This window comes from Triticum aestivum, chromosome 4D, assembly GCF_018294505.1.
Source record: "Triticum aestivum cultivar Chinese Spring chromosome 4D, IWGSC CS RefSeq v2.1, whole genome shotgun sequence".
NCBI classification, from domain to species: domain Eukaryota; kingdom Viridiplantae; phylum Streptophyta; class Magnoliopsida; order Poales; family Poaceae; genus Triticum; species Triticum aestivum.
The window spans coordinates 220489540-220514200 of record NC_057805.1 but is presented as its reverse complement, the minus strand read 5'-3'; the positions used below and the strand labels follow the sequence as shown (position 1 = coordinate 220514200).

The 24661-nt window shown below is 44.7% G+C and overlaps 1 pseudogene; it reads left to right on the top strand.

The window, feature by feature from the left end:
- The first annotated feature begins 5014 nt into the window (after positions 1-5014).
- On the top strand, positions 5015-23326 carry LOC123096836 (uncharacterized; annotated as a pseudogene).
- The last annotated feature ends 1335 nt before the right edge of the window (positions 23327-24661 follow it).

Sequence of the window (24661 nt, the reverse complement as noted above, 5' to 3'; positions counted from 1 at the left end):
GAGCAACTCTTTGCTCTACTGGTCGGGGTGAAGATACCCCAAACAAGCCCCTCAGAGGATTACTTTCCATACTAACAAGTGACAGTAAATTTCAGCACACTATATAAATTTTTCCTTACCAAATTCCACCTACCAAAGGCGTTTCACTCCCCGGCAACAGTGCCAGAAAAGAGTCTTGATGACCCACAAGTATAGGGGATCTATCGTAGTCCTTTCGATAAGTAAGAGTGTCGAACCCAACGAGGAGCAGAAGGAAATGATAAGCGGTTTTCAGCAAGGTATTCTCTGCAAGCACTGAAATAATAGGTAACAGACAGTTTTGTGATAGGATAATTTGTAACGAGCTACAAGTAACAAAAGTAAATAAAGTGCAGCAAGGTGGCCCAATCCTTTTTGTAGCAAAGGACAAGCCTGGACAAACTCTTATATAGAGAAAAGCGCTCCCGAGGACACATGGGAATTATCGTCAAGCTAGTTTTCATCACGTTCATATGATTCGCGTTCGGTACTTTGATAATTTGATATGTGGGTGGACCGGTGCTTGGGTGCTGCCATTACATGGACAAGCATCCCACTTATGATTAACCTCTATTGCAAGCATCCGCAACTACAACAAAAGTATTAAGGTAAACCTAACCATAGCATGAAACATATGGATCCAAATCAGCCCCTTACGAAGCAATGCATAAACTAGGGTTTAAGCTTCTGTCACTCTAGAGACCCATCATCTACTTATTACTTCCCAATGCCTTCCTCTAGGCCCAAATAATGGTGAAGTGTCATGTAGTCGACGTTCACATAACACCACTAGAGGATAGACAACATACATCTCATCAAAATATCGAACGAATACCAAATTCACATGACTACTAATAGCAAGACTTCTCCCATGTCCTCAGGAACAAACGTAACTACTCACAAAGCATATTCATGTTCATAATCAGAGGAGTATTAATATGCATATAGGATCTGAACATATGATCTTCCACCAAATAAACCAACTAGCATCAACTACAAGGAGTAATCAACACTACTAGCAACCTACAGGTACCAATCCCAGACTATGAGGCAAGAATTGGATACAAGAGATGAACTAGGGTTTTGAGAGGAGATGGTGCTGGTGAAGATGTTGATGGAGATTGCCCTCTCCCGATGAGAGGAGCGTTGGTGATGACGATGGCGATGATTTCCCCCTCCCGGAGGGAAGTGTCCCCGGCAGAACAGCTCTGCCGGAGTCCTAGATTGGTTCCGCCAAGGTTCCACCTCATGGCGGCGGAGTCTCGTCCCGAAAGCTTGCTTATGATTTTTCTTCGGACGAAAGACTTCATATAGCAGAAGATGGGCACCGGAGGGCCAACAGGGGGCCCACAAGGCAGGGGGCGCGCCCCCACCCTCGTGGACATGTGGAGGCCCCCTAACGTATTTCTTCCGCTCAATATTTTTTATTATTTCCAAAAATAACTTTCGTGGAGTTTCAGGACTTTTGGAGTTGTGCAGAATAGGTCTCTAATATTTGCTCCTTTTCCAGCCCAGAATTCCAGCTGCCGGCATTCTCCCTCCTTATATAAACCTTGTAAAATAAGCGAGAATAGGCATAAGTATTGTGACATAATGTGTAATAACAGCCCATAATGCAATAAATATCGATATAAAAGCATGATGGAAAATGGACGTATCAGAGGAATAATTATTTTCCGTGTAATAAGGAGGAACTTCCTTGCGGCTGCCGTGGACCCAGCTGTCAGCTTCTCCACATACAGTACTCTTTCGATGGAAGTCAATCATTGACCACATTGACCACGCCGCGCCGAGAGCACCACGGCGGTGGACGACGGCGAGGCCTAGGAAGGGGACGACGCGGAGCCGGGGAAGACGCGACAGTGGATGCCCATGCAGAGAGGAGTACAAGGGTTCACTGGTTCGGCTGCGGTGTGAGGCTGCCATCGCCGCGGAATAACAGGGGGTGTGGGCGAGTGGAGGGATGGCCTGGCCAGTGGTGGGAGTAGTATGGGGGCGGTGATGTAACGCCCACGATGCGGCTATATCTCCCACATGTCGAGGCACGACTTGGAGGCATAACCGCATGGTGGTTTTGTCGCAAGAAGGGTCATCTTCACACAACCCCATGTAATGAACAATAATGGGATAAAGAGTTGGCTTACAATCGCCACTTCACACAATACATAAATTAAACATACATCATTCAGAGTACAATCAAGGTCCGAGTACGGTACTGAAATAAAAGAAGACAACCCCAAATGCTAGATCCCCGATCGTCCCAACTGGGCCCCACTACTGATCATCAGGAAACGAAACATAGTAACGACCAAGTTCCTCGTCGAACTCCCACTTGAGCTCGGTTGCGTCACCTGCACTAATATCGTCGGCACCTGCAACTGTTTTGGTAGAATCTGTGAGTCACGAGGACCCAACAATCTCACACCCGCGAGATCAAGACTATTTAAGCTTATAGGAAGGATGGGGTAATGAGGTGGAGCTGCAGCAAGCACTAAGCAAATATGGTGGCTAACATACGCAAATAAGAGCGAGAAGAGAAGCAACGCAACGGTCGTGAAGCTAGAAGTGATCAAGAAGTGATCCTGAAACTACTTACGCACAACCATAACACAAGAACCGTGTTCACTTCCCGGACTCCGCCGAAAAGAGACCATCACGGTTACACACACGGTTGATGCGTTTTAATTAAGTCAAGTGTCAAGTTCTCTACAACCAGATATTAACAAATTCCCATCTGCCACATAACCGCGGGCACGGCTTTCAAAAGATAATACCTTGCAGGGGTGTCCCAACTTAGCCCATCACAAGCTCTCACGGTCAACGAAGGATATTCCTTCTCCCGGGAAGACCCGATCAGGCTCGGAATCCCGGTTACAAGAAATTTCGACAATAGTAAAACAAGACCAGCAAGACCACCCGACTGTGCCGACGAATCCCGATAGGAGCTGCACATATCTCGTTCTCAGGGCACACCGGATGAGCGAAGCGTACAGGTACCCACGTAACCCAAGTTGCCAAGGGACGGTCCCGCACGGTGCTCTAGTTCGGACCAACACTTAGAGAAGCATTGGCCCGGGGGGGGGGGCTAAAATAAAGATGACCCTCGGGTTAATTACTCCCAAGGGAAAGGTAATAGGTTGTTAGGCAAATGGTAAAACCAATGTTGGGCCTTGCTGGAGGAGTTTTATTCAAGGCGAACTGTCAAGGGGGTCCCATAAATCACCCAACCGCGTAAGGGACGCAAAATCAAGGAACATAACACCGGTATGACGGAAACTAGGGCGGCAAGAGTGGAACAAAACACCAGGCATAAGGCCGAGCCTTCCACCCTTTACCAAGTATATAGATGCATTAATTAAATAAGAGATATTGTGATATGCCAAAATATCCATGTTCCAACATGAAACCAACTTCAACTTCACCTACAACTAGCAACGCTATAAGAGGGGCTGAGCAAAAGCGATAACATAGCCAAACAACGGTTTGCTAGGAAAGGTGGGTTAGAGGCTTGACATGGCAATATGGGAGGCATGATATAGCAAGTGGTAGGTAGCGCGGCATAGCAATAGAGCGAACAACTAGCAAGCAAAGATAGAAGTGATTTCGAGGGTATGGTCATCTTGCCTGAAATCCCGCTAGGAAGAAGAACGAGTCCATGAAGAAGACAAACGGACGTAGTCGAGCGGATCCTCACAATCGCAACATAACCGAAACTATCAAGGAGAAGCGCAACCAGAAAGAAGGAAACATCATGGTAAACAACCAACACATAAGCATGGCATGATGCATAATCAAGTATGATGCATGTCCAGTTTAATGAGGCATGGCAATATGGGAGCACAAACAATACTACAAATTAAGTGGAGCTCAATATGCAACGACTTGCATATTGACGAAACACCACATTCAAGTTATTTAGTTTGCTCTCGTTTAGGAACAAGACAAGATTAAATGTTGGTTAACATGGCAAGAGGTGAAGCATAATTAAACAACCTATCTAGGCAAGTTTAAATGAGGCCGGAAATTAACAAACGACAATTCCGAAAAAATCCTCATATGCATATTTTGGTTATGGTACTGCTCTGCCCTAAACCATATTTTAGAGTTGTTAAACATGCAAAGTAATGCCACCATGTTAAACTAGGCATTTTCCACCCCATTTACATATAAAGTTTATTAAATTTGGAGCTACGGTTAATTAGTTATGAAATAAATCATTTGAACAAGTTATTTAGCAAATTTAATCAAACAACATTTTAACCAAATTTAACATGGATGAAAACAGCATATTATGAAACTAGATGAAATCCTAAGCATTTTACATGTTGAAAACATTTTAATATGATGCATGGTTCTGGAATCATTATATGCATGAACAACAGGGAGTTTTCTGCAAAACAGGCAGTCACTGGATAATATGAAATTCACAGCACGCCAAAAAAATAGCAACGGGCTGAATGCAACGCACTGTGCAAGCCCAGCAGCAGATCTGGCCTGAAGCAGATGTGGGAGTGCAAAATAACAGGAAAATAAGCAAAAATGGGGGCGGCTGGGACTTGAACCCCAGACCCCTTGAATGGATAGAGGCCGCGCTAGCCACTGGGCTAGCTGATATGCTTGCGGTGGAACATAGTGACAACTCTAAATAACCTCTACATTCCAGAACGGATCTAGGAAAAGATCGAAGCTTCGGTTATGGAGGAAGTTGCTCACAACGGGAAAACAGAGGCCGGCGGCCATGGCGATGCTGGCCCTTGGTTGGCTGGGTAAGCGGAAGGAGCTGGGCGCCCCTAGCCTTGCGGCCCTTGCGCACATGCCGGCGTGGGAAGTCAACGGGCAGGGGCAGCTTCCTCTGTCTGCTCCCGACAGAAGGAGGCAGCGCGGCATGGAGCGGCGCTTGGACTGCGGTACGAAGGCGACGACAGCGACGCGCAAGGCGGGCAGGGATGGCCGACGGTCGACGAAGATGGCCGGGACCAGGCGGATCTGACTGGAGATGGTGGCCGGCGGGCTGGAGCTCCTTGCAGCTTCCATGGCATACTCCTGCGAAGAACAGAGAGGGCGGGAGATACTAGAGTGAGAAAGAGAAGAGGAACCAAGGGAGGAAGGGGACAGGAGGAGAAGGGAGGCGAGGCCGGCCTAGGGGTGCTGGTCACCGGTGCCGACGTCCGGTTGAGGGAGAGGCGGCAGGATCGAGGCGCGGGCGCAGAAGCTCATGTGCGTGCTCGCACACGAGCGCGAGGCTCTTTCCTCGGTTGGTTCCTGGAGGCAGCGCAAGGACGAGGCAGGGGATCGCGCGAGGGACTTGGCGGCGGGGCTGGCCTGAAGCTGCTGCTGGTGGCCGGCCTGAGGAAGACGAGGTGAGGAGGAGGCGCTCAGCTGGAGGGTTCGAGCGACGGGAGGAGCGGGCGGTGGTGCGGTGGTTGGTTGGGTGGAGAAAACGATGAGGATTTTGGATCGGGCACGAACCCAAGGAAGGTGGAGGCTGGTCGGGGATGGATCTGGGAGGATCCCGAGGAAGAAAGGGGGAGGTTGGTTGGCTGGCGGCGGCACGAAGGGAAAGGGTGGATGAGACAGCTAGGGGCTAGGGCTTCATCTGTTTATATAGCATGAGGATTTTGGTCAGAGGCTAATCGGTCCGTCTGATCATAATCGGGCGGTCGAGAATAAATAGCTTAAGGGAGTCTAACAAAGAACCGAAGATATTTTAGGGATGTTTGGAGATGATCCGGACGCACTGGTCACGACCGCCCGGATCGAGTTCGGGGAGGTTTCGGACGAGCAAGCGAGGGGGTCTGCGAGAGGTTAGGTGGTTTGACAAGAGGGAACCGAAAACACGGTTGGTCTCGAAAGGGTCAACGAACGCAACGGAGGGAAGCGAGGAGCGGCAACTACGAGCGGATGCAAGCTTTATGAAAACATGGAGATGCAATGCGCATGATGCTATGAGATGAGATGCATGACATGAACAAAATGCAAAACAAAAGACAAAACCCAACCATGAAGGAAATAACATATCACATAGCCGAAAATGGCAAGAGTTGGAGTTACGATAATGGAAAGTAACATCCGGGGTGTTACAGGTGAGGCCTCCACGGCAGCATAGCCGGCCACGGGAGGCAGGAGCAGGCGGCACGACCGGCGCTGCTTTGGGCGGCTGGAGCAAGAAGACCAGAGGTTGAAGAAGCACCATGGCCGTTGGATGGACATCGTATGGTCACTGGAGCTAGAATCATTCATATTGACTAAGTTGAAGAAGCTTTGGGGAACGTTTTTTCGCGAAATACAGAAGCCCTTCCCATGGGTCCTAGCTGTCAGGTGGAGGAATCATTATTTTGCGCGTAATAAGGAGGCATTTCCTTGCGTGCGGCCGTGGACCCAGCTGTCAGCCTCTCCACGTACAGTCCACTTCCGATGGATGTCGTTCATTTACCACGTTGACCAGGCCGCGCCGAGAGCACCAGGGCGGTGGACGACGGCGAGGCCTAGGAAGGGAATGACATGGAGCGAGGGAAGACTCGGCAGTTGTTTCCCACGCGGAGGAGTACGAGGGTTTACTGGTTCGTCTGCCGTCCCCAGAGAATAACAGCAGGTGTGGGTGAGTAGAGGGATGGCTAGGCCAGCGATGGGAGTACGGTGGGGCGGTGAGGCCTGCGCGGCAGCATAGCCGGCCGCGGGAGGAGGGAGCAGTCTGTCCCGCCGGCGCTTGTTTGAGTGGCTGGAGCAGGAAGAGCAGAGATTGAAGAAGCACGACAGCCGTTGGATGGACATCCAACAGTCACTGCTCTCGTGTGTTGACTAAGTTGACATGGCGTTGCTTGTGCGTCAACCTTTTTTTAGGAAAGCATACGCGTCAACCTATAGTAGGCGCACAAGTCAACCTCAAATCTGTGGAAAACAGCATACATCCCATCTGCCATTATTTCTAATAATGTACAACCCATTTGCTAATTCTTAAGAATTTTTTTGGAGCCAATCTTCTTTTTGTTAGCATTACACCCCATATTGTGGCCACAGTTAAAAAGTATACATAATTTTGCATATTTCGGTGCGGTCAACTGTTTTTAATCCCGAAATATCGATTCAAATTCAAACTATTTTGAAAAATAATTTATATAAATATAAAATCCAAATAATTGTCCACGCATAAAAATCAATGAAATTTAAAATCCTGTAATGAAAATTTTTTGAAACTAATTCCCGGTTTGATGTGTTTAAAAAATGTACAACCCATTTCTGGGCAAACCGAATGAAACTCTCCTCGTCTTGAAAGATTTGTAGCCCAGCAGGGCTGATAAAGCAAGTAGACCTTGTTTGGGTATTTCTTAAAAAAAATAGAACTGGGCTAGCTATTTTCAGCAAGAAAAAAACACAACTGGGCTCATGATGTGGTAAACATAAATAAAACCCTGGCTAGACGGGCCACAGCCCCCGCACAGCCCCATTGTTACCCTGATCCGTCACTAAAACTAGTATAAATAACAACTGCTTGTTCCTAAAAAAACTGCACGACCTGCTGGGTCCCTGGTGTCAGCCGCTCGTAGTGTAATTCTCTCGTTTATTGACTACGTTGACAATGGCGTGAGCCCCAGATGTCCAACCATTAGGAGGAACCATATTTTTGGGCTTGTAATATAGAGGCACTTGCTTGCATACTGCCATGATGCTGGTGGGTCCCTACTGTCATCCTCTCCACGTACAGTCATCTCCTTGTTCCTCTCGGTTGTTGACGACGTTGACAACGCAAGAGGGCGGCGCACTGCGCACGGCGAGCGAACCAAGGCCGCAAGGCGGAGGACGACGGCGAGGCCTCGGACGGAACGAACAGGACCATGGAAGATGCGCCGGTTGTAGGATCAAAAGTATGTCTAGAGGGGGGTGATTAGACTACTTGACCAAATAAAAATCTAGCCTTTTCCCAATTTTAGTTCTTGGCAGATTTTAGCAACTTAGCACAAATCAAGTAATCAACCTACACATGCAATTCTAAGAGTATAGCAACGGAATGTAAAACAATTGCATATGAAGGTAAATGGAGGAGTTTGGAGGGAGCAAACGCAATGTAGACACGGAGATTTTTTATCCGTGGTTCCGATAGGTAGTGCTATCGTACATCCACGTTGATGGAGACTTCGACCCACGAAGGGTAACGGTTGCGCGAGTCCACAGAGGGCTCCACCCACGAAGGGTCCACAAAGAAGCAACCTTATCTATCCCACCATGGCCATCGCCCACGAAGGACTTGCCTCACTAGGGTAGATCTTCACGAAGTAGGCGATCTCCTTGCCTGTACAAACTCCTTGGTTCAACTCCACAATCTTGACGGAGGCTCCCAAGTGACACCTAACCAATCTAGGAGACACCACTCTCCAAAAGGTAATAGATGGTGTGTTGATGATGAACTCCTTGCTCTTTTGCTTCAAATGATAGTCTCCCCAACACTCAACTCTCTCTCATAGGATTGGATTTGGTGGAAAGATGATTTGAGTGGAAAGCAACTTGGGGAAGGCTAGAGATCAAGATTTATGTGGTTGGAATGAAATATCTTGACCTCAACACAAGTGTAGGTGGTTCTCTCTCAGAAAATGTATGTTGGAAGTGTAGGCATGTTCTGATGGCTCTCTCCACGAATGAAGAGTGGGTGGAGGGGTATATATAGCCTCCACACAAAATATAACCGTTACACACAAATTACCAAACTCGGTGGGACCGAATCATGAAACTCGGTCGGACCGACTTAGTTCAGAATGTGAACGTTAGGATTTTTGGTGGGACCGATGTCATTAGGGTTAGGGCATAACGTAATCTCGGTAAGACCGATTACACAAACTCGGTGGGACCAAATTTGGTAATAGACAAACAGAGAGTTGGTCAGGCAAACTCGGTGGGACCGATTCGCTCATCTCAGTTAGACCGAAATGTTACGAAGGGGAAACAGAGAGTTTGCATTGCAATCTCGGTGGGACCGATCGCTCATCTCGGTTGGACCGAAACGTTACGAAGGGAAACAGAGAGATTGCAATCCCGTCTCGGTGAGACCGAGATCCCTATCGGTGAGACCGAAGTGACTAGGGTTTGTGGCAGTGGCTATGTCAAGAGAACTCGGTGGCGCCGGATAGGAAGTTTCGGTGGGGCTGAGTTTGACTTTTGGTTTGGGACATATGTGGAAATGAGAAAGTAGTTGAGGGTTTTTGGAGCATATCACTAAGCATTTTGAGCAAGTAACTCATTAAGCAACACCTCACCCCCTTTTAATAGTATTGGCTTTTCCTATGGACTCAATGTGATCTTGGATCACTAAAAGTAAAATGTAGAGTCTTGTGCTTTGAGCTTGAGCCAATATTTTGTCCTTAGCATTTTGAGGGGTCCACTTTCCAATCCATGCCATGCCAATCATTGAGCTTTCCTGAAATATTTATCTTAAAATAGCATTAGCTCAATGAGCTATATATTGTTAGGAATTACCAAAACCACCCAGGGATAGTTGCACTTTCAATCTCCCCCTTTTTGGTAATTGATGACAACATATTGATCAAAGCTTCGACAAATAATCATAAGATCGAAAAACATCGTCGCTTTGAGAAGTATGTGATAAGCAAGATCTCCCCCTAAATTTGTGCATTATTTGAGATTTGCTTTTGAATGCAAATGCACAATTGATTAGGATCATGGGTTACTCTTCCATGTCACATACATCATGGTGGAGCACTCAAAATGATAGAAAGTAAAAGCATGCACTCATCACCAAGCAAGTGAATGATCATATATGAGATATAAAAGATAGTAGCATCCAAACAAGCATTAAGGTAGCAAATGATTAACCACATGATCATACAAGTATCTCACAAGTACAAAAAGTATCTCACACAAGCACACAATCAAAAAGTTCAACCAAAAGCAAGAAAGCAAAACACTCTCTCGAAGCCTATGATCTATACATATTTCTCCCCCTTTGGCAACAAGTTACCAAAAAGTTCAAATATGCATAGTGCTATGCGTCTCTCAGGCTTGGTATTTGGGAGGTGGTGTAGAGAGAACTCCAAGGACGAAGGCATCTGTTGACGTGGTTGGAGCTGGTGGAGTGGCTGCTGGAGGTGGCACTGGAGCTGTAGCTGCTGGTGCTGATGCTGTAGCTCTAGAATCTCTCACTAGCACTACAGCAGATCTCTGTCCTCTAGGCACTCGCTCAAATGCCTCAGTAGTTGCCTTGCCTCTCTTCTCTTCTGCTTCCTCCTGAAGCCGCTCAACTGCTATTTGGATCTCTGTTACCTTCAGATCAAGATCATAAAATTTGGTTTCTATGATCCTCTCCAAGCTCTCCTGGTTTTGAGTCAGGGTGGCCAAGCCCTTCTCAATCCTCAGTGTCGACTGGATCAGATATGCAAGTTGATCTTGCTTGCTCTTCTGGAAAACTTGAGATGCCTCTTCAACACTTGGCATCTTGGCAGCTTTCTCAGCCTTTGCTTTGGCTCTCTTCTCCTTTGCTTGAACTGATGATGGTTCCTCCTCATTCATCACAACAGTGTTGTCCTCAAATTCAGGATATAAGGGTAAGTGCTCCTTGTCCAACAAATAAGTGTTTGTGCCCATCTTTGAGTTGATGAGCTCCTGAATGTGTGGAGCATACCCACAGCTTCTCTTCTGGTTAGCTGCAGTCCTCTTGATTGTTTCTACAATCAAACTCATAACCTTGAACTTCTGAGGGACATAAAAAAGCTGGAGCAGATTGATAGAATGCCCTCTGATCATCTTGTGATCTCCTGACTTGGGTAGCAATGTGTGCCTTAGGATCCAGTTGATGGTAGGCAGACCAGACAACAGATAGTGTACAGATCCAAGCTTATGAGTCTCCAAAGCCTTATCTGGGATCTCCTTGTACATGTTTGCCATAGAGTTGTGGTATTTCTTCTTGGTGGCATACACATCCAAGTCATCTTCATGTTCTTCAGGGGCATTTATTAGCTTGGCCCACTCCTCAACTGTGGATTGGTACCTTGTACCCTCAGACATCCATACTATCCTTCCATCTGGGTAAAAGTGAGCAGTGGAGTAAAACTGCATGATCAGCTCATCATTCCATTTTGTGAGCTTCTGAGCAACAAATTTGTCAACCCCACATGCTTTGAAGCTGTCATGTACTCCTGGATAGTGATCTTCATTTTCCTTGATGTATTCCCAATCAACCCATCTCATGTCACATACAATGGGCTTCTTGTCAAGCAAAATTGTCTCATAAAAGTCCTGTTGCTCTTTGGTATGAAATCTGTAGTCAACTGCTGTCCTTCTCCTCACAGCATAAGGATCAGACTGCCTCCACAATCTCAGTGCAGCATCCTTTCTGATGTGCATATCTTCAGCTACTGGATGAGCATCATTGTGGCCTGGAATTTTGGGCTTCAACTTTCTGAGCACCAGGGCTTCATCATCTTCTTCATCAGCAACCTCAGGCACTGGGGCCTTGTTCTTTTGTTCAGCTGGAATGTTTCTGGTGCTTCTCTTTGGAGCAGATTTGAGCTTGAGTTGGTGCTTTGGGAGCAGTTTTGGGCTTTGATGGAGCAACCCCTGACTTTATAGCATCTCCCATAAGCTTTTGTGACTTTGGTGCTGGTGCAGCATCCTCTTCCTCTTCTTCAGAGGGATCTCTCATCATGGAGGGCTTGCCAATGACTCTGGCAATAGTCTTCTTGACCCTTTCTTTCCTCTTCTTGCCTTCTCCACCTTCTTTGGGTTCGAGTGTGAACTTCATTGTCTCTTGAGTAGAGGCTCTGGCCTTAGACATAGGAATTCTTCTTGCTGGAGCCTTTGTTTTCATTCCTGGCTTAGTTGCAGCAGCTGTGCCATATTCCTTCTTTAGCACCTTCTTTTTGGAGCTTACTTCCTCCTCAGTGGCAACATAATCCTCATCCTTGGATCCTGAGGTTCTCTTCTTCCTAGATCTTGTGGCTGCCTTTGGCAAGTTGCTTGGAGTGCTCCTGCTGCCATCATCAGAAGTGCTTGAGGGATCTAAACCCTCACTCATCTGCACCTGTTCCTCTGACCTGTTCTGACTGTCACTCTGATCAGACATCTCTGCAAACTTACTAACAGCAGACCCTGTGAATAGATATAGATGAGGTAGAGTGGATAAGCATCACAAAGTGCAGAGGTTTTGCAAAACAGATGACTTAAAAACTTAGTTCTAGTTCTTCACAGAAAGCATTTCGGATCTACCGATTTGTAAACTCAGTGATACCGAAGCAGCTTTTGGAACCTAAACTAGTGAACTCGGTCAGACCGAGTCACAGTTTGGTGGCACCGAGACTGCTAGGGTTTCACAGAGAATCGAACTCGGTCACACCGATTTGCAGTTTTTGGTCAGACCGAAAGTGCAAGTGCAATGGCCTAAGCCAAATTGGTGAGACCAATTTCTACAACTCGGTCGGTCCGAGATGAGTTCTGTAGAGACCTAACCCCAAATTTTCAAATCAAACCTAACCTAAGGAATGCTTTCAGTGGATAGAGTGTTTGCATACGTGGTGATGATCATGGCAGAACAATGTGCTACGAATCAGAGGTAAAAGAATAGCACAAAGGATGGAACTCATACCCTAGTTCGGCGGAGTTCGCTACGACAGCAACGGAGGGGCAGAATTCTGTTGACGGTGATGGAAACCAGCGGCGGGAGGTTGCTGGCAGTGATAAGACGATCCGGAGACCCGAGGCGGCAGAGCAGGATACGCGCGGGTTGAGGGGTTTTGAAGAAATTTCCAAAATCTCACCTGTGGATATATATATCCCAACCCTGTCGGTGTGACCGAGTGGAACAACTCGGTGACACTGAGATGCAGAATCGCAAGCGGTTACTGCAACTCGGTGTGACTGAAAAGTTCAAATCGGTTGCACTGGGATTGAAACCCTAGATCAACTTAGTGAATTCGGTGTGACCGAAATGGATAACTCGGTCATACCGAAATGCACAAAGAGGTTTTGGAAGTTTAATTCTATGACGAACCGGGGACTCCAAGTGCTCCTCACACAGAGTGGTTCAAATCTGACTTGATCAAACTTTGTGATGTAGCATGAATAAAGTTTGAGACGAGAAAAGCATAGATAGCTAGAGGGAGTTCTTAGGCATTCTTGTCCATCCATTTGGCAAAAAGAGAAAGAGCCAAACAATCAAAGCAACAAATGGATGTCCTCGAATGAGTAAAATATGCATCCAACATGCTCACACAATAAAATGACAAATGAAATATGTGACAAAGCATGCACAAACACTCTAGCATCTATCAAGCAATTTGGCGATGACTAGGTCATCTATATACGAGTATATTTACTTAGGAGTCAAATGAGAACATTTGATCATAGGTCATACTCATCGTTTAAGCACAAGTGGGGTTGCCACTTTTACATAAAGCATTGTTGTGCTCACATCATTAGAGTTGCTTTAGCTCAATTGATTAGAGTAAAGCTCCCGCTAGATGTGATATCCCCCCTAAGAGGGATGAACTAACCTTGGGTTTTGTCGATGATCACTTCATGTAGGTGTTGAAGATGTGGGTGCTCAATGTTGATGTAGATCATTCGGAGCAATCCTTTGGAGTGAGTTGCACTTTCAATACCTACATGGGTTAGTCCCACAAGGAACAAACAAGGATATCCATAGACATAGAGTGATATTCACATGAGATGATGTCCATGAATGCATTAGGTTACCTTGTCCCTTGTCTTACCAACAAGAGGGTTTGTGACTCCTTGAACTAGTGCAAGATATGGAAGTTGTTTGCACTTGTCCTTGCCAAAATGATAAGAGTGAAGAATGTTGGCGGAGTCACCCTCAAGAACTCTCTAGTTCTTCTTCTTCGGGATCCACACCATCTTGATGGGAATCCTTGGAGTTGTAGTCGTATGTGATGAAGTGGAACTTGATGTAGTCTTGGGAACCCACTTGACCAAGGCCTCAGGTGCTTCTTCAAAGGCATCAATCTCCTCTTGAAGCTTGTCCTTGCCTTTTAGCTTGTGGTCTTGTGGTGGAAGATCATCTTGAGCTTGTGTTCCTTGGAAATAAGTAGGATCATACTTCTCTTATTGAGGAACAAACTTCGTCTTGGGGTATTGGTCTTCTTCCCACTCAACTCCATTGGCATTGAACTTTCGTTCAAAACCAACACCTTGATTCTTCCAGTGTCTTCCTTGCTCGAGTACAATTTCCTCAAATTGCTTACTTCCGGCAAGACTCTTCTAAGCACCTTTCTCTATAATTCCCTTCAATAAGCTATTTTCTTGCTCAAGTGTAACTTGGCTAAGAGAATCATTAGTGGAATCAAGAGAACTACTAGAAGCAACAACACTGGATCTATCATGATTGTTGTTACTACTAGAGGAAGAATCTTTCTTGTTCTTGTTGCTAGATTTAACTTGTGGCATGTAAGTACACAAGAGTAAACGCTTGGCAATGTAAGAAGAACTTTTCTTGCGAAGATCATCATTGATTGCTTTTAAGAACTCATGCTCTTGCTCAAGGTTGAGCTTTTCAAAGCGTAGCTTCTCATGAGTCTTTAAAAGTTCTCGATGATCTTCCAAGGTAGTTTCATGAGCTAACTTAAGAGTGTTTAGTTCTTTAGTTAGACGCTCAATCTCCTTCTTATCATCGTCATTCGTTTTATCTTGATTATCATGATTAATAGCAAGTTCATCATAGTTCTCATAACTAGAGTTGTCAACAAATAAATCATCATCTCCTAGCAAATCATCTTCATCACTATTAAAATCAACATACTCGGGGTGTGACACCTTTGGATCTTTAGCCATGAAGCATCTTCCAATTCGTTCATTTGGTGAGTCAAATATGTCATAGGAGTTGGTTCACACAAGAGCTAGACCGGCAACACCTTCATCTTGAGTATATTCGGAGTTGGAGTGATAACTTCTTTTTGAGTGATGGTCGGAGTCGGAGCCGGATACCCATTCACCAACATGAGCTTGATGTCTTCTTTTTGTGTAGCTCTTTGATGATTTTTCCTTCCTCTCCGAATCCTTGCTTCTCCGAGAGGGTCTTCGTTCATAACGATCATATCTACTCCTTCTCTCTCTTGGCGGTGATTCTTCTCTCCTACTCCTTCTTTTGGGAGAATCTTCTCTTCTTTTGTAGGGAGTCGTACACTCATTGGAGTAGTGTCCGGGTCTTCCACAATTGTAGCAATTTTGTTCACGACTTGAAGATCTCCTGTCATTGTAGGACCTTGACTTGGAGCTTCTTTCCTTGCTTCTACTCTTGTAGAATTTGTTGAAGTTCTTCACCATTACGCTCAATTCTTCATTGAAGGTTTGCTTCTCACTTGATGATGTGGGAGCTTCACATGAGGCTTTGTAAGCACCACTTGACTTGTTGTGGAGCTCTTCCTTATCCGTAAGTGACATCTCGTGAGTGACAATTCTTCCAATAACTTCCATTGGCTTGAGATCTTTGTAATTGGGCATCATTTGGATCAATGTGCACACGGTATCATATTTTCCATCCAAGGCTCTTAGGATCTTCTTGATGACGAATCTATCGGTCATCTCTTCACTTCCTAAGCCGTCAATCTCATTTGTGATGAGAGCAAGCCTAGAGTACATTTCAGCGACACCTTCACCATCCTTCATTTTGCACTTGTCAAGTTGACTTTGAAGCACATCCAATTTGGATTCCTTGACGGAGTCGGTACCATCGTGCATATCAATCAAAGTATCCCAAATTTCCTTTGCATTCTCAAGACGGCTGATTTTGTTGAATTCTTCGGGGCACAATCCTTTGAAGAGAATATCACAAGCTTGAGCATTGTATTGCAGCATCTTCAACTCCTCCGCAGTAGCTTCACGGTTCGGTTCTCTCCCATCAAAGAATTCACCTTGCGAGCCAATACACACAATAGCCCAAACGGCGGGGTTATGTCCAAGAATATGCATTTTCATCTTATGCTTCCAACTAGCAAAATTAGTACCATCAAAGTAAGGACCTCTACGGTGGCAATTTCCCTCGCTAGACGCCATACTCTCCTAGGTTGTGAAACCAAGGCTATGATCACCAAAAGCTATGGAAATCAAAGCAAATGGAGACCAAAGCTCTAATACCACTTGTAGGATCTAAAGTATGTCTAGAGGAGGGGGGTGATTAGACTACTTGACCAAATAAAAATCTAGCCTTTTCCCAATTTTAGTTCTTGGCAGATTTTAGCAACTTAGCACAAATCAAGTAATCAACTTACACATGCAATTCTAAGAGTATAGCAGCGAAATGTAAAACAATTGCATATCTCTACTCCTAATGAAGCAGTTGGTGAATAGTCTGCGCGGTTTATTTTCGCTGGTTTTTTCATCATCCTCCCACCTCTGTTAACTCACAACCCACCCGCGAAAAAAAACCGTGCCAAAAAACCCTACGATCGATGCCTCCAACCCCCAACCTCCTCCTTGGCTCCCGGCGCCGCCCGCCCCCATCTCCTCCCCGATCCCGACGCCGCCCGCCCCCATCTCCTCCCTCACTCCCGGTGCCGACCCCGCCCCCACCTTCTCCCTCACTCCATAGCCCGCGCCCGCATTCTTCCTCCCCCATCTCGTCTCATCTCCGGTCGCTGCAGAGGAGCCCCGTTTCGCGCGCCACCATGGTTGGCCTGCAGCGAGGAGCAGAGGACCTAGCCACCGCGTCCGACCTCAACCGCCGCCCGAAACCCTAGCCCCTCCTTCCAACGGCAGGTCAAGCCAGCAGGATCCCCTCCAAGAACAGCATTTGATGCGTGAGTGCATCCCCTTCTCTTCTTCTTCTTCTCGATTTGATGTGTGCGTGCGTGCTGTTGTGTGCAGGCCCGACTCATCTCTGCTTGTGCACAACAAGGAAGGCCATGGAGACGCTGCTCCCTATGTTCAGTGCATGGACGGACGATGCAGCGTTGGGGATGACTCATGGCTGCCTCCGTTTGTGCAGGTGACTCATGGCCACCCCCTGTCTCAACCCCCAGATCCGACTCCCTCCTCCACCCCCTCTCTCAACCTCCAGATTCAACACAAGTATTCATTGTTGTATTTTTATTTTTACTATGTCTCTGAACCATCTGGATGATGAACTATGTACTGTAATTTTTAGTTTGTCGCAAGAAGGTGAACCTAATTTTTAGTCTGTCTAAATCACGTGCAGATTGGGTACTCTGGAGCACATGGGAGGAGGAGAAGGATGGGAGGTGTGCAGAATTCGGCGCCAAGGGAGACGATCGAGATGGTGGAGCAGAATCCAGAGGACGACGGGAGACCAGGTAGAGGAGAGACAACACCCGGAGCCCATCGATCCAGTGAGCAGTGTCTGATGTTCTTGGTGACCGATTTCGTGATGCAGGTGTTCTGGCCCAACTTCTTATTTTTCCTTCTTTGTGGTCTGTCTGCTGCAGTGAGTGGGGGATTGCTAACTTTGTGGTATTTTTCTGCTCTGAATGATGCCCATGATTTGATCTATGAACTTAACACGATCATGGTTCTGATTTGGTTGCTCCTTGCAGATTGCCGCACAGGTAACCTGCTGAGCTGACATCGACGCCAAGTGCGGCAATGCCTCTTCAAATGATTGGGAGGGCGAGTTCTTCCCGGGCTTTACCAAGATCAACTATGAGGTGAGGCCATTGAACTTGAACTAACAGATTAATTGTTGTTAAAAGGTTCCTTCCAGTTTAACATTTGTCCTTCAAAAAATGTACTGCATGGTCCAACTAGGAAGAGGATGCTTTCTTACAAGTGGTATAACGCGGAGGAAGTGATTCTTGTAAAGAAAATGTAAGTATGATTTGCATAACTATGCCTTTTTGGTATATATCCTTTTAATTTACTTGTACATTATGTGCTACACTAGGATTATATATTTGTTTTGTGCTGCAGGTTAGGTTGCGGTTCAGTGTGGCATTCTTGCATATGTTTCGGGGTACTGGAGGAGATCCTTTTGGTGCACCTACAAAGAACTGGCCTTGGGAGGATGGCACAAATTCCCTGGCCATGGCTAAGAGAAGAAGTATGGGAATTACCTGATCTTGTGTCTTAGGTCCATGGCTGGAATCAACAACTTATGCTTCGATTTCTATTTCGGTGATATCTCAATTCGAGTTCATGAAGAAGCTTGGAGTTGACAGGTGGTGCTTCCATGAGAGGGACATCGCCCCTGATGGCAAAACACTCGTGGTATGATTTTATTAGAATGATTCTTGAAGTTGCAAGTTGCAACCTCGAGTTAGGGGAATTGAGACGGGTAGTGACCGACATTAGAGCAGGTTTATTATGATTGTATTTACAAGGGTACATGACTATGTTTTCAGCACAAGGAATATGGTTGTTGATGGTTTACGCCCTGGCTGCGCCCACATCGTCCCGACACCAAGTTCGAGACCAAGTTCTAACCCCTGTACCCAGTCTACCTCCATGGATCTTGTCTCTCACTAACCAAGAGCATCAATTCAACTCAACAGATTGACAAAAGAGATGAACCTAGAGTTTGAGGCTTGGGTAGTGTGGACATTGACCTGATGATGAGTGTTGTATGGTGGTCAAGTGGTGCCACTTCCCCTCGCCACACGCTGCTTAGTCTGCTCATTGAAGGTGCTCTCTGTTGGTGTTTGGCTACTGCTGCTGCTGTAGGTCAAGGCATGTACGTAGCATCTTCTTGCAATGGATTTTGTTTTATGGATATATACAAATTATTTTGGTATAGATTTGTGATTTTTGTTCCGTCCACTTAACCCAGTATATAGTAGCAGCTTTTGATGTCCTTTCCTCACCGGTGAATGTAAAAATTTATCATGTGTGCAATTTTTTTGACTGTAGTACGAATAGTTGTAACATATTCTCTTTAGCCTTGCAGCTCATAGCATCCACTTGATTCAGTGAGTTTGATTCAGCTATACAAGTTAGGAATCCAAAGAAGTTGGCTCAGAATAGATAAATATGTGTCCACAGATTATTCACAGTAATTTGGTTACTTAAATGCCTAGGATTAGATGCATAATATTGCGTGAGCACGACAGGATAATTTTGTAAAAAAAATGATCTGACCTGAAGCCTATATGCCATTTAAGCACTGATTTTTTTCTAACTTCAGAAACTTATAGTTGTTTCCTGCTCTCCAATATGCTTTGTCATCAAATTTGTGTATTTAAATCTGGAACAGCAGAACTATGAGAATTCAGATAAATAAGAATTTTTCATGTTTTACCAACAGGGCATGCGATGATTACTTCGGTGGAGACATATTTAAGAATGGTGTTGATCACTGAATGCCCTTGATGTCTGCCAAGGTAAAATACCGGAAAAAAACATTTTCTTTATCCTGCAGGAACAAGCCAGTAGTTATAGGAATTTATCTTTATTTCTCGATATATGCAGACAACGATGTTCACTTAGGTAGTTTTGGAATAATTATCTTTCGTGCTTACTGGAAGGTAGAAATATGGTTGACGATACACACCCATTGGCAAAGTTTGAACCAGAGACAGTTACCTAAAACCATTGCTTCACACCGAGCCGACCTACTTCCCAAAACTTTTTCAATTTCAGTTTACTGAATAATTTTTTCTTGCTGAAACTAGAAGAAGGGAGCAAGCGGCAGAAGATTATGATGTTGCTGCTATTGGGAGACACAGTAAAATATGGACAAGTTCCTGTATTTTATGGAAGGTGTAGTATTGAAGCTTCTTGCGCTGATCTAGAATGGATCTTGACTTCGCCCAAGAGTGAGGTATATTGAGATTAATGGCACATAGTTACATACTGATAGGAGAACTGGTTGCGGTTTGTCATTATTTCCTTGCATCTACAGGTAGCTCATCTACTTTTGCTTCATGCAATGAATATTTCGTGTCTACAGTTTGTCGTGTGCACCTACTCTTCAAGAAATATTTTATTGGTGCAAATTGATATTTGAATTTTAAATAGGGACGTCAACTTCAAAAAAGCATTAGCAGGCTTGGTAAATGCATGAAGTATTGATCATGAGCTAATGAGCTATGTTAAACAGAGTAGCTTAGAAGGATGCCCAGAACTCACCCATTTCAGTTGAGGACATGCAACCTAAGCCTTCCATGGTTCTGTTAGATGGTTCTTTTAGTTTCTATGGTTGTGTATAGATAATTTGGTTTAAGCACTGATATGTTCAGGTTATAGTTTTTGAGCATCTGATTACTATTCCTATTATATATATTTATGTGCTTTTCCATGGTTTTTCTACTTGGTAGACAAGGGCCTGAAATGCAGCTCGGCCCATTATTTGTTATCAGACATCATGCTTGGTTATTCACAGTAGAGTGCTCTAAAAATTCTTTTGATTCCTCAGTGGTACCTAAATTAAATAAAATCTATTGTTCCATATTTTTACTCTTCAAATCATTACCATTATTTTTGAAGATCTGTTCAGTTAGAAAATTACATATAATATGATCTACCTCGAAATTATAAAGAAATTGTCTCCTCTCTTTAGTTTAGAATATCTGATTTTGTATTCTTTTTCCATTGGTGTGTACCTTATGGTTATTTTACTTGTATAAATAATTGAGGGGCAGCAAAAAGAAATTTATAAAATGAGGGGCAGCATGTATGGGTAACCTGCAGTTATTGTATTCTTAGGCAAGATATAATATTTATTCTTAGATGTAACAGATTGTTGGTATCACATATTATTTCTTTTTTAATATGGTGTCCTCTTGTGCAGGCCTTTTCTATTCATACATTTGACCACGCCAAAGTTTTATTATTTTCTGGAAGGATACAATACAACTGATGAGGCAATTAGTGAACATAGATAACAAGTACAAGGTTTAGAGAAGTTCGGTTAAATGGCAAGGCATTTATTTTGGGATGGAGGGAGTATCTCATAGGCTATTCCATTTTAACGTTGCACTGCCCAGGCTTTCAATATAGGAGATGATTTGGAAGCTCAACATAGAAAATTATTTACTCTAATGCAGATTACATAACTATCCATGAGAAAATTTAATATACCGGTTTATTTGACTTGAAGGAATATTTGTAGATTTCAATCCTTAGAAAGTTTGAGCGTATCAGCTTTGCAAAATTGATGCTCTTGACGTCTATTATTAATTGATATTTTTATCATTCTATACATCATTTTATGCACTTCACTGAGAAGCATTTCTAAGGGTTGAGGAGGAGCTGAAGATTCCGGGTTCGACACTTCACTGGATGGGAAGGCGGTTGCCACCGTTGTCCCTTGGTGCTAGCCTGCCGTGGCAGCATCACTCACTTGCTCACCGAGAATACGAATTCATGGGGTTGTGAGTTGCTTCAGATTTTTTTCATCGCTTTTTAGAGTATTTCTGTTGTATCCCTAACTTGCTTACGCTCTGTTTGGATGTTGACATTGAAGGGCTTGGCATTGAATTGGCTCCAATGCCAAATATCCAAGATATTGATATTGAGTTTCAATGCCAATTCCAGTGTTTGGATGCTCATATATTTGGCTAATGGAATCCAAGAGAAAAAACAATTCCAAATCTTGTTTGGATGGTCAAGCGTTGAATTGCACATGTACAAGTATGAACTTTCATACAAGTATCTTTTGACCAGAAAAAGGGAAGCATGCTCGTGAGGGATGGAAGATAAATACAGCTATTGGTCGTGCTTGCAACAACTCAGCTTCGTGCACCTGCAATCAAAGTAGGGGATGCGCACAGAGAGAAAACGCACACAGGACCGGACTCAGGCACACAACGACGGACTCCACGCACACAGCGACAGACACCGGCGATGGGCTTCCGCTGTGCCTTGCCGGAGCGGCCCCGAGCCAGCAGCCATTAAAGGGAGCGGGAGGCACGGAGACCAAGGTAACAGCCGCCGGGCTAGATGGGGTGGTGCAGAGACCTGGGTAGTCGCTGCCAGCCTCATGAGGTGGCGGTGGTTTGGCCGGAGCAGGAGCCAAACCGTGCAGTCTTTGAGCTCGGGTCAGTGGCGCAGTCCAGCACCGCCGTGACGCTCGCGGCGACGCGGGCAGCGGGGTACTGTGCCGTTTTGATGGCTGCGCAGCGAAGGGGTGAGGGCGAAGGAGTCGTGGGCTGGAGCGATTGGCGAATATCAGTGAAAACCGAGGTCAGGGCCTCCGAATTGGTCGGGAGGGAGTGCATGTGAAAGAGGGAACGACTCGATATTGAGCCTCGATTCCATGACTCAATGTCAAGCACAACCAAACAGCGATATTCGAGCAACCAAATGCCAATGTCGAAATCTGCGCCTCAATATCTACATCCAAATGCCGCGTTAGTCATTTTGTAGCTTTGATTTCCAATCTACGTCAGCCTAAATATCCCATGGTCAGCACATCTGCATGGTCAGCACATCTGCATGGTCAGTGGACATTGACCCTTTTTTATTCAGTGATGGATGAAAAGTCAGAAATGACAATTCTGATGTATTATTCAATTTGAACTAACGTTTAATCTTCCATATTGATGACAGAAATAAATTTTATCCGCTTGATTTATGAAGTGCACGGTCTGTCAGCATATTCTGTAGCTCTTTCAGATGTGAAAGTGCATGTTACATAAGAAATCATTTTCTCTGAAGCATACTCACATTGGACCAAGAACTAGGCGAGGTTCGGACTTCAGAGAAATGATAACAGGGTTAGTTCCTCGCTCCTCTGTTGGACTTTTAGTTTCAAGTTCACATAACTTTGATGATTTCTTATCAGCTTCACAAGTCTGTATGTTTGCTGGTTCGTACTTGATATGTGATAAACAGAGTCAAAACAAATTTGGTCATGTTATTGAGGGGTTTGTTTGAACTCCAGCGCAAGGACTTTCTGGTTAAAAAAAGAACTCTTGGTCTCTTTAATTACAAATTGATTGCAACATCATGTTAGTCATCCATGGTCTCGAAAAGGATTTGCTAATAACAACAAATAATCTGTACCACCACTAACCCTTTACATGATGCAATGTCAGTATATGTTTCACATCACGTCGCATCCATTCTCTTAGTGTAGTCAGAGTGTTCATCATTTTTTGCAATTGGCCTGAAAGATATCGAACCTCTAATATGTGGTTGTAAGATGTGCTTTGGTTAAACATTCTATTTACCCACCTTCAGGAGAATTGTAAATGGCATTTGGTTATTCATGTATACCACCAGTAGGACTCATGGGATTTATGGATTGTCAATAGCCCTCATCTGATTCCTTGATGTACTCATATCGCTTTATTTTCAGTCTCCTTTTCATTTGAGCGGGACGATGAGGGAAAGAACTGGTTGTGGTGAAAGTTAGTTTAGTGCATCAAGGATTGGAGGTTCTGAGATTTGCAAGAGGTGATGGAGGATGTTTAGTTACTTTGGCTCATGATATAGTACTGGAAGATGAGTACAAGCATAAGCTTATTCAAAATCTGAAGTTCCTGACTGCACGAGACATGTACTACCTCTGTTCCTAAATATAATTCCTTTTAAAGATTTCACTATAGAGACTAGATTCGGATGTATATAGACGCCTTTTAGAGTATATGTTCGCTCATTTTGCTCTGTATGTAGTCTATAGTGAAATCTCCAAAAAGACTTATCTTTAGGAACGGAGGGAGTATTTTGTAATCTTTTTTTCTTTTTCTTCTTTTTCATTTTCTTCTACTTATTTTCAATTTGAACGAACGGAGGGAACAACATGAAGATGGGTAGCACTATACAGTTTTATAGCAGTAACATTTTGCGAGCTTCTTAACTTTGGTATCTATGAATAGTTGATTTGTTCGTTTTGATTTATAGCCTTGTAGATGTTCACCTCTCTACCATATTTCCATAATGGAATGTCGTCCGGTGTATACGATGGGCAGCTCAGCTTGCACGTGAATTGGACGTGGCAAAGCTTATCTTGGAGCAGACTCAAAAACAGTGGTGGCTAAATTAAGAAGCTCGGAAATTGATAGATCAATCTATGGCCTATTGCTGAGGAGGTAAAGGAGTGCATGCGATCAAGAGAGGAGTTTCAGGGTGGCATGGGTGAGATGCTTGACTAATGGAGCTTCTCTTTGGCTAACTAAAGAGGATTGTGCGAATAAGTTATGTGAAACTTGGGCCAGGTACATATCGGATCGTATTCGTGATGTTTTTGGTCTCGGCTCGTGCTGAAATGAATGAATAAAACAAAACCCATTCCAACTAAAAAAACATGACTGTTTGAGTTGTCAATAGGAGCATCTATAGCCGGATTTAGAAAATCCGCGCACCCTAAAAGTCCACGGAAGCGCCCAGTCAGTGTCCGTTTTGAGCCTCTATTTGTTCGTTCATGCAATCATACTCCTCATTTTGTCCCTTATATATCCGGTGACGTGCATGTGCTTGATGGAGATGAAGAGAGAGAAACAAAAGAAAGAAAAGGTAGTCCATGGTGGGCCACATCCTACATGGCGGATCGACCATGCACGTCTATGAGCCTCATATACTCCCCATGTTTGGTGTCAATATGAGAGTTTGCGGATAGCCTAGACCGGGGAAGATATAAGGGGTCGGGTTGGGTTGCCATTTTCCTTCTCTCTCCTGTTCGGTCAATGATCGGGCGTGTCCGCAGATTTGAGGGGACCGGCTGTATGTGCTCTAAGATCATTGTGTTTGATAATATGATGTGTGTTAGCCGACTGTCAAAAAAAGATGTGAGTTA